The sequence below is a fragment of the Triticum aestivum genome, chromosome 3A (genome assembly GCF_018294505.1).
Source record: "Triticum aestivum cultivar Chinese Spring chromosome 3A, IWGSC CS RefSeq v2.1, whole genome shotgun sequence".
NCBI lineage: Eukaryota > Viridiplantae > Streptophyta > Magnoliopsida > Poales > Poaceae > Triticum > Triticum aestivum.
In genome coordinates this window covers 601,724,228-601,734,158 of record NC_057800.1, presented here as the reverse complement: position 1 = coordinate 601,734,158, position 9,931 = coordinate 601,724,228, and positions in this window count along the sequence as shown.

Below are 9,931 nucleotides of genomic sequence, written 5' to 3'. Positions count from 1 at the left end.
CCCGCTGCCGCGGCGTGGCCAGGTCAAGGAGAGCATCGCCAAGCACATCGTGGCGGCCGCCGTGGCCACAGCGTCGGTGCTCGTCTGCGATGCGGGCGGCAAGAAAGGCGGGGCCGCCAAACCGCCCGCCGGTGCCATGAAGAAGTGAGAAGCCGATAGCCGCAGCAAAGTGCAAATTCTATGTGCGTATGTGTTATTGCGTGTCCGACATAGTATATGGTATGCTTGCACACCACCTTAGCTAGCGCGCTGGTTCATGTGCACTCGTCCAGCAGATGCACCGGCCGGCAGCCAACTCTACTCCTACTTTTGTTAAAGGTTTGTTCGTGTAGTGATCACCACCTCTTTACGTGACGTCTATCGCTGTCTCGTGCGTGCATGCGATCGAGGATAGGTCTCACTTCCTTCCTTGCGGCACTCTTCTGTATGTAGCACGGGGCTCAGCTATGTTTTGTGTTCTTCCGTCGTCAGGGATGTACGTACTCCTACTAGGGAGAGGTCGGCAAGTATTATCGCCTGATCTCTCCTGTTATATGTAACTAGATGATACCCCGCACGTTGTTGCGAAAATATTTGCAATACATTTCGATGATATGTGATTTATATGGAACGTGAATAGTGATATTACGAAAACTAAAATGGCAAATCCATATGCTTTATTGTGTTTGATTAATGTATTGTAAAATATCTAATATATGTTTGCATGTTGAGATGGACATTTTCATGTGCATGAGTGCATGTTGTGGTGGGCCTTTTGTCATACATGTTGCTTGATGATGTGGCATGCTTGCATGTTGAGAGAAATATGTTAGTGGGGGCTAGCTATTTAGATATAGAAGATGTGTACTACATATACAGTGCTGGTGTGGATTAAGTGTTTCTGGTGGTTCCCCTGATCTCCCTAATCAATACTACATGCATGCATGATCTTGCTGTTTGGGGTTAATTTGTCAGCTATCGACGCGATGGCACATCACACAGAAAGTTACAGTGTCTACTTGCTCGATAGGCTGCTCTTACTACTTTTGTAAAGAAGTTATCCATGCGATCACATAAAAGACTTTGGGAAAGATATGTGGGTTGTTATGAAAGATCTCGTGAAAGGTATGGGAGTATAAAACATGAGTTGACCGACGTGTTGACGAAAAGCACAGACGATCGATGCATTGGAGTCATACAAGGAGCAGTTTGAGAGGTTGCATCCGCCTTGTCCGGATGCTCCTGACGTTATCCAGTCTCAGATCGCCGACACGGCGGTGGTGGCCATCCAGCTGAAGTCCCATGGCCGGTACCCGTGTTTGAATGGCTTGATCACTCCTTCTGTCTCGTACACATGGCTTCGGGCTACCAACCTGAGCCCGTTAGAGGGTATGGGGCGTTCGCAGCCTCCCTTAGCCCGCCAACATGCTGTAAGTACTTCCCCCTTATCTTCTTTCTCTCTCATTTTCTCAGTTTATTTTCAGCATTGCCCACTTAGAAACAACCTAAATTTTGTAGGCATATATATAAGGCCTTTGTCGAGCATAGGAATCTCGAGGTGCGGGAGTACTTGCAACGAGTGAAGGCAAACGATGATTACAACTGTCAGATGACGACGGTTAGTTTTGCCCTCTTAAAACCAAGCTAAAATTTGCACTTTCATTCCTTCTGACCTTCTAGTTTGCTTGGTTAACTAACATCCAGGCTATGTTGGCGTCTTGGACTAACCACACGGATCCACCACAAATGGGACCCCCACCACCACCTGCTGGAGAACCCCCACACATGCCCACGTTCGATGCATGGGTGGCACTAGGCAATCAGACTCCGGTTAGTACATTTGCCTAACTATTGACAAACTAGCTCTCGTTCATTCAACACTATCATATCATATTTACCCTTACAATCTCTTTTCAAACATGTAGGGCACCGGTGGCTCGACTCCTGCTTCGTCGACCCTAGTCACTCCGATCTGGCAAAGTGGTGCTGGTTTTGGCGGTGCTCACGGCGATGGTCCTAGTCTTGGCTGATGATGTGTTCCTTGTGTTGCAATACTTTTCATGTCCCGTACTTCTTAGTTTCTTTAGATGACGATGATGATGTTCCATGTCTTGCATTACTTATGTTCATGAAGTTTCGATGATGATGATGTTGATGATCTTTAGATGATGAACATGAGTATCTTTAGATGATGATCTTGAGTATCAGATGGTGATCTGTCTTATTTCTGTGTATATATGGATGTTGTCATATTTGCTCGATTTAAATGCTGTCAAGTTGAATGAAAATAGAGAAAACAGAGAAAATAAACAAAACATAACAGATCTATGCCAACGGCCTTACCGTCGGCATAGACATGCCCAGGAGGAACCAGGAGTTGCCGTGTGGCAGTGCTATGCCGATGGCCAGGCCGTCGGCATACCACTGCTGCCAGGAGCGCTCAGCGGCAGCTCCTGGTTGGTCAGCGTGTGTGACGGCGCCGTCTGTTGCCGTCTGGTGATAATCTGCGTCGATGGTGTTTCTATGCCGACGGCCGTACGGACGTCGTCGACATATATGCCTATGCCCATCGGCATATATGCCTATGCCGACGGTCTGACACAAGTACGCTGACCCTATCTACGCCGACGGGCCTATGCCGATGGCAAGGGGCCTATGCCGACGGCCTGCGGCATAGGGGGCTAGTCCGGTAGTGTCTCGGTCCACATGTGTTTCCACATAGTAATTTATACTACCTTCATCTTGGTGTATAAGTCATTCACGTAGTTCTATGTTGACAATTTAACTATCTAAATATGTATTATATGTGACAAAAAATATATATTTAGAAACTACATTCGTGTAGAAATATAGTGATATACTTTTCATGACATATAATACATATTTAATTCATCAAATCGACGACCTAGAGCTACACGAATGACTTATACACCGAGACGGATGTAGGACCTCTCGATCCGGACATAACAAACCCAAAACAAGATCTCACCTATGGCTGAAAGCGAAAATGGTACACACACGGTTTTACATGGAATTACACAGGCTCCTTCCTGCTAATTAACCCCCCCCCCCCCCCAAAAAATTTAGCTGGGTGGGGCCCAGCCCAGCCCTTCACCTTAATCCAATCACAATTTGACACCTCAAATCCACCCCATAATAAGCCCGAGAAGGTCCGTCGATGTAGCATTGCTCGGCTGAAAGTAACCCCAAACAACTAGCAAAAATGCTACACCCATGGACGTTTACAAAGATTTTACGGAGCCTTTTAAAACTGAATCGTCTTTGTCTACTCAGTGACAACTGACGATGGCCGATGTACTCATTCACTCATCAAAAGTGTACTCAATAAAAGTAGAGGAGCCGGGGAGAATGCATCCCTGAATTATACCAAAGTTAGCCATGGAATGGCTAGCACAATTGCCACTACAACGCATATGAGTAATAATAGAGTTACATTCCCTCATACTTTGCTTGATCTCTCTTTTTTTCACGAATACGCAAAAGTCGCGTATCATTTCATTGATAGAAGGAGTAGAATGAGTCCATGGGGTACAAAACATGACACGAACGCAGGCAGGCGTGAACTTGGTGCCCGGAGCAGAGAAACAAGTGATGCTCGGCCCAAACAGAGAATACAACACAGCTAAACCTACCAAACCCGAGCCAAGAACGGTGATGCCAAACTAAGGAGAACTCCAACATCGTCCGAGCCAACACCGAAGACACCGCGAGCGAGCAAGATAGTGCCTTCAAGAAGGTGAACAAAGCCGAGAATACGTCACTATCCGGTCCGGGAGACCCGGACCTAGGGTTTCCCCTGAGCTTGAGGAGGGACACAGCTGAAGTCCTTGGCAGTGCCTCCAAGAAGGAAAACGACACCCGTGGGCGCCGTCGCTGTCAGCACCGGCGAGCCGAGCAGGGATCTTTCCCTTGCCTGAAGCTGAGCGATCCCAAAAGCCGCCAAATGGGATCATAGATGGGGAGGCTAACCTCGGTCGGAACCATCATGACAAGGAGGGTTGGCGGGGCTGCACCTGCCATTGGAGGGTGGCACCGCATCGAACCCACGAGCATTGAATCTGACAAAAGGGAAGGGGCTTTGAGGCATACAGGGTATGGCGGGCGACGACGCAAACCATGTGGGTTTCTTGGCGCGACAGCGTCCAGCAACACCGGCAAGCAAGGATTGGAAGACGCAGATCCAAGCTGCCATGGCCAAGTAAGCTGGAAGGGGCGCAGCTACCCGGTCGTCAGGGCGGAGCTGCCCGGTGGATGACGCCGGCAGCGAAGGACACCGGAAAGACGCGGGCCTTAAGCCACCGGGGCCGGAACAGCGCCAACAAGAACCCGCCACGAGGGGCCCCGAGTCAGCCACAACCGCGTACGCATCGCCGCCTCCGCGAGAGCCATCACCGTAGCGCAGGGGAGAGGGAGAGCCTCCAAACTTTCCGATTCTATGTCAATGGGTAAGCGACTCCATTGCAAAACCAAAGAGATCACCTGCCGAAGAGCAAAAATTTCCGATTCCAATATATCATCGCAACCAGAAAGGTATCTGCAGGAACTAAAGATTATAGCGTCGTGATGGCGCCTGAGGAACATACTAGCACCTGTAACTCCATTCAGCACCGGCCCATCTATATTGAGCTTCACACGCCTTTGCGTTCATGGCAACCAGGGGCTACTCGCAACAACCGTGTTGTTATTGTACGTGGGCTGCACCAGAGGAAAGCAAGGGCTGGCAACCATTTTGCCCTTCACAAAGTCTGCATTAGGATCCATCTCCAGAGAGTAGCGATTCTAGATAGCTAGACAAGAATCTGACCGAAACATCAATAAGAGGGGCCGGTTTAGCATGCACGATTTCATTCCTAACGTGCCATAATCTCCCGAAAAGCATCAACCGGCGAACTCATATAGGTTCATTCCTAACATGCCTAGGACCTAAGTTACAGTTGCTACGTGACAATCTTGAGACAACAAGTTGCAAAGATGATTTGAGTAAGCCCTGGTTCTCCGAGATACGCCACATTAACGTATCCCGTCATGTATAACCAAGGATGCTCGGACAATTCATTTTGTAAATAAAATAATAAAAAAGGAATGAATAAAAAAGAACACCAACAGATATATGCTGATTCTTGATGCGCGCACACACACCCTAAGGTTATCTAAGATCCACAAATTTTCTTAAAGGGGATAAAAAAGACTACAATCCTGAGTCACCATTTATAAATATGTTAGGTCCGCACCAAAATTTTCCTCACAGGTTTTGCACAAGGCTAGAAAAACCTTGGTGCTGTTATTCACAAGCAACGAAATAACTCCCACAAAGACAACAAAGCAACACAAGTAATAATCAATTGTCATGTGATATCAACACTGGGCATCATCAGTTAATCCTCGCTCCCACAAAATAGATGATGATCATATATAGTCACTTGAAACTTATGTCCACTTGCATCTATGCTCCACCCTTTTGTATCTAATAAATAAAGCAAGTAGGCTGATTTGGAGCCCAAAAATGGAGTACGACTTCTCAATGACCTCCATGTTCAAGACGATGTCCCCTCGCCTGTTTTATCTTTGGTAGAAGAGCTAGAGACACACTGACACGAGCCAGGTTTGCCAAGTGACAGTGATACCACTAATGGATACAGTAGCACTGCTGCCACGAGATAACTGTTTTTTATTTTTGAGGAAACGAGATAACTGTTTCCAAAGTAGATCGATGTATCTTTTTCCCGATGGCTTTCCGTGATGCTAATCAATCTACTCCAGATTCCACCTTCAGCTACGAAGCATCAGTAAGTACGAGATATTATGCATCTCAACAACCAAGAATAAGATCTCGAAGTTGCTCCAGATTTAATAATAGCCGTGCTATCAAATGTGGATAGCACGAGTCATTAAAAATTCAGAACTAGATCCTAAACAGGCCACTAACGGGAGGCGTTTACGGACTGGCTAGCGTCCCCGCAAGCATAATTTGTTAGCAGATCACTAAGCCGCATCACACCGCCACTTAGGAATACCACTACAGATAACCTGGCGAGATTAACCGGCGATTAGTAAAATGTAGCTAGATTTTTGGGTGATACGCGTGATGATTAGGATCACAAATTAGGCTGAAAGTTAGCTCGAGCAGAGGTAACGATGATAATAATGCTGCGTGATCCGCAGAGAAGCTCGGTATCTCGTACCAAACTACCGCCCCTTCAAAAGCTCAAAAGATGCTCCACTTGTCAATCACTGTAAAGTGGCATCTCAGATATGCCTTACGTGTAGATATTACAGAACTAACAACTGGCTGAACATGACATAGAATTATCTGAAAGCTACTCCCTAACTTGTAGTCCAGTCCAGACATATACATGATATATTCATTCAGCCACACGGAGGGAGTAACTTGTAGTCCAGTCCAGACATATGCATGATATATTCATTGAGCCACACATTTTTGACATTGCGTGCGAGTACACCCGGATGCATGTATAGATGGGCATGCACCGTCATCAACTCAACCTTGGGCGATCGAATGGTAACAGCATCGTAGATATGGTAGCCTCACTGTCCAGAACAGAAGGAGTTCAGAACTCGCCAGAGAAAAGGAGCAACTTAAATTTGTGCATACGTTAGGCAACTCCCAGTAAGACTATGGCACAGCAACGTGAATAGGTGACGAATTCTCAATGAGGTCACACATCCGTGCGCCGCACAATTAATAATGCTGCCGAAAAGCAGCAGGGCTTTTCCCGCCTTTCGGTTCGTTCCAGGTCTTTCAGATGCTCCGACTAATGTCTAATGTGGATCGATCAAAGCCAGATTTACCCGGAAAGAGATGCTAAGTTGAGCAGCAGGATGCCGGAATATATATGTATGTATGTGCACTCCGGTTCTTGTGGCTCCACTTTACCAAATCCTAAGTCAAGTTTCTACGCGACAGTGCCAGCCTGCTGCCACCCAAGCGCGGGCGCACCAGAGTCGACCGAACGCTGGACGGGCCCGTGTTTGGACTACGGACGCTGGAAGAGTGGCCGATCCAATGGACGGAATCCACAGCCCCATGTATTCTCTTGCCTTGAACTTGAAGTGCCGAGATCGGGGAGGTCAGGCAGTCGCCGCACCCCGACTTGGATTGCTCAAATCGTATCCTCTGCTATTCGACTGTCGGTTTCCCCCCTCATCCATCCATCCCGCGTCGGACCAGTCGCTTTCGCCCTTCACCCCTTCTCCCGGCGACCTGCAGTAGACGTTCGAGTCACCATCTAGACAGCGCCAGCGTTCATACTCTAAAGCCTAACCCCCGGCACGAAGCAAAATTGATTCGGATGCGTGCGTGCGTGCATGCATGCATGATGCCAGGCTGGCGCTCTCGGGTAAGTTGATTCGGATGTTTGCGAACTACCATTGTGCGGCTACTTTTAAGGCCTCTTTGATTTGGAGAAATTTCATAGAAATTTTAGAGGATAGAATTTTTATAAGATTTTTTTTCTTTAAAGCCCTTTGGTTGATGGGAATGGATTCCTATTCCTACATAGGATTGGTTTCTATCATCTATATTTCATAGGAAAATAAAAATGAGCCTAGACTTAATGGAAAAATTCCTTTGGCGTTAATCAAATGACATCTCGTTTTCCATTCCTACTCATATGATTTGAGATACACGTCATCTCATTTTCTACAAAATTCATATTCCTACAATAATCCTATTATATGAACCAAAAGAGGCTTATGGTAAAGAAAAAAGATAAGCAAGGAGAAGAGCAGCACCACATGTATCCTTGTAACCTGAACTTTTGGGTTTGGGGGGCTGAGCAACCCCTGTCTTCTGCCCATTCCGGCGCCATGGCCTCGCCACGCTGCCATATACTTTATTCTTCCCCTATCAATACAATGATATGCTGTTATGTGTATTTGCGAAAAAGAAAAAAGAAGAGCAGCACCATGGTACTGACTATTCAGTTGGACGACCGATGCCTCTGTCATTTTTTGTTGCCCGTTAAACAAGTTTATGCATGGGCCACGGGCTGTGTGTTGAGCTTTCGCGGGTGCTGGAACCTCTCTGTCGCTTCTCTGCTCTCAGCTCTTTGGTTGAGATGATGTGATTTGATAGGATCGAACTGCTATATACTTAGGCTTTTATTTAAGGAAGGTCTCCGTTTCTGTTAATTCAACGACGTTACCAACCAGCATGAAATGTGAAGCTGATTTTTTAAAATAATATATTTTAATTAATTTTTATAAATATTACGCTGGATTCATAATTTTTAAAAATAATGCACCATCGGTCTGCTGCTGGCCGATTGGGCCTAGTCAGCCTATAGCAGGCCGACTGTCATCCTATCAGGTCAAATGAGCTTGCTGGCCGACCGATTGGGCCTAGTCAGCCCATAGCAGGCCAACTGGCATCCTATCAGGTCGAATGAGCTTGCTGCTGGCTGAATGGCCTATCGGCCACTAGTGCAGACTAATCAGCTATCTGTAGGTTGATTAGTACTAATTAGCCATCTATAAGCCGACTGGTGCATGTTACCCATTTTCTACCCCGTACGTTTCCCGCTTATATTAAGGGCCGCCATTTTCCGTCATATTTTCCTGCGTTGTTCGTTCCCGGCATATTTTCTCGCTACTTCCCGCCATATTTTTCCGCTTAGCTTGTTCTCGCCATATTTTCCTGCTCTCTGTTTCCCGTCATATTTTCCCGCTTTGCTCGTTCTCGCCATATTTTCCCACTCTCTAGTTCCCGCCAGTATCTCTCGTCATATTTTCTCGCTACCGAGTTCTCGCCTTTCTTTGTGTTCTCAACCTATAAAACACCCTCGGCACTAACGTTGGTAAGCATTCTAGTGTAGTCTCGTAGTCTCACCAAGATGTCCGGATATCCTTTTGATCGTAGTTTTCACCCTAGTATGTCCAAATGTCTTCTGGATTTAGCCGCCGATTTCAAGATAGACAACATATTAGTTCCGTGCGAGAAGCTCATCAGTACCGACACCCTACTGAATGAGCTGGCTCGCGCATTAAGTAGGTGCGGGTGGCCTTCTACGGGAAGAACTTCTGAGGTTGCAGGGAAGATGGATGAAGCAACAATTGAAGAGTGAAACATACCTAGAGTTTGCAGCAAAACATATTTTTTTATGGACTGACGACAGCGAGGACGAAGAGGATATCTTCATGCCGCCGCTTCCGAGTTCTGCATCGTCGAAGGGCAAGAGTTCTGCATCGTCAAACAACAAAAGTTCTTCATCGTCGAAGGGCAAGAGTTCTGCATCGATGGAGGATGACGATGATGACTTCATGTAGTTTTTATGTTGTATGTTGTAAGTTAAGTCGTACGTACCATTTAATTTAGATGTAGTTCTATCTAGTTGTTTGCACTGTCTTATTGTGGGAGCATTATGTTCTATCTAAATATGATGTTGTAGTTCGGATAACAGAATACTAAAATAGAGTAGGCATATGTCTCATACATAAGTACATAGTCATTTGTCTCATAATAGACATAAGTCTCATACAGAAGTAGATGGTCATGTCTCTACTGATAGATAGCAGCGTCACTGACGACGTCTGCCCTGGCGCGCAGGAGGATCTGAAGGCGTCGTCCATCCCAACCCGTGGGGTGCCCTAATGTTACGAGAAGGAATCTCAGACTCACCCTGGTCATACTGTGTATCCTGTGTGGGGCCAGGTGGAGGAGTCAAAAACATGTTCATCCACTGGGTGTGCTGCAACATCTAAGCATGTATGTTGTTGATACGTCTCCAACGTATCTATAATTGTTGATTGCTCCATGTTATATTATCTACTGTTTTGGACTATATTGGGCTTTATTATCCACTTTTATATTATTTTTGGGACTAACCTATTAACCGGAGGGCCAACCCAGAATTGCTGTTTTTTTTTCCTGTTTTAGGGTTTCGAAGAAAAGGAATATCAAACGGAGTCCAAA